A 1,787-nucleotide genomic window follows, 5' to 3' on the forward strand; every position below is an offset into this window, starting at 1 on the left:
TGTCTGTCTAAAGCCACCACCCAGTCCCTGTCCCCGCCTCTTCCTCGGGTCACACTTTCAAATAACAAGAAACAGAAAAAAACCAAAGGATAAAGAGAGGTAAACAGGTAAACTGAAACTAAGAAACAATTCAGAGAGTCACTGCTGAAAATGTACACACATTCCTAAGGTTTAACCAAAGGAGAACTGAAGTGGTAGTTCCATTGGATTCTGGCTGTCTACTTGATAATACCGTCAGGCAAAGCTCCACTTTGAGAGTCCCTTCCCCCTCACATGACACCTCAGAACTGTCCAATCACACATCAGGATTTGGGCTCCCTGTGTCAGTCACTCACCAGCCAATAGGATGCAGGCTGGTCCTATAACACCATTACGTGGATGCACGAGAGATATCAGCTATCAGTAAAGGTGATCAGTGAAGTCGATGGAGAGTTTTGGAAGTAGCTTGGTTTTTGTTTGGTTAAGGTTGTGGCATTGGTTTGGTTACAGTTTGGTTACAGTTCAGGAGTTTGGACTAAGCAAATGGTTGCTTGTAATGCCTTTGGTAGTCAGAGGATTGGCTGCATCTCTGAGCGCCATTCCACATTTTGGTATTGAGACTACGCAAGAGGAGGAGTATCAAAAATGCAACAGTGTCTGTCTTTGATCTGCCTCTGTGGGACTGGGAGATGAGGTTTGTTACTGGTCACCACCAGCCAGGTGTGTGGCTCAGTGACACCCCCATGGCGCCTGCAGATGATTGACAGCTCTGCGGGTCGGAGTTCGGCACAGGAATGACAGGGGTCAGGGGTCAGAGGGAGGGGTCACAGGGAGCTGGGACACATATTGGCACCTGAGAGGACCAACAGCAATACCTTTCTAGAGCTCCGCATTTTTTTAAAGCAAGAGAGGGGCTACATATTCTTATACTTTTTCCTCTTTCTCTTTTTCTTTTCAGAGGTTTTGGTCCTGTCTTTGAGAAAAAGTCCTTCTGAGGTATCAATACATAATGAAGAAACTTTTTAGTTTGTTTTCCATTTGTTTTTTTCTTTCCTTAAAAATGCATAAATGCAGTACAGAGACAAAAAAGTATCAAAATAGACCTAGCTAAGATAAATATACAAACAGGTGTTACCTAAACCACTGATCTACCTTTTATTCTTTTAATTTTTTTTTTAGAGATAATACACTTAAAAAATCAGCGTCCCAGACGTTTTATGAAGAACTGAAAAAGTGGAAACAAACAAAATGAAAACAGAACTAATAAACCAAGATACCTGCAGCACTTAATATGATAAATACATATACTTCAGCATTAGCAGTACAGTATAGGAATCAGAGCTGAAAGCTTTACAATAGCTAAACAGGTGCAGAAAAAAAAGGAAGAGAAAATCGCAAGCAAAAATTAGAAAGAATGCCCTGGAGAGATAAGTCAAGCATTAATATACAAGAATACATCATGTTATGCCAAGCTGGAGAAAGAACAGAAGTGTTACATGGCGACCTGTGAACAATCTACATCTTTATAAAACAGCTTTGTTTACAGGTGTACCTTAAAGCACGTCAGCATGTCAGAGATCATCTATGTACTGTATGCAGCAGTTCCTCTTGGTTTGGATATTACTAGTAGTAGTGATGAGTTTCTTTAAGTGTTAGTCCTCTCAGCGTCTCTGCAAGTGTTTTGGTGAAGCGGCTGCCGCTGTATTGTGGGTCTTTGGATATCTGGATGGTCAGAGCCTCCAATGCACTAACCCATAGCCCTGCTTCTATGCTTCTGTTATACAACTGAGTGTGTGTGTGCGTGTGTG

Source organism: Morone saxatilis, unplaced genomic scaffold, assembly GCF_004916995.1.
Source record: "Morone saxatilis isolate NCDOM2014 unplaced genomic scaffold, NCSU_SB_2.0 Contig18, whole genome shotgun sequence".
Lineage (NCBI taxonomy): Eukaryota > Metazoa > Chordata > Actinopteri > Moronidae > Morone > Morone saxatilis.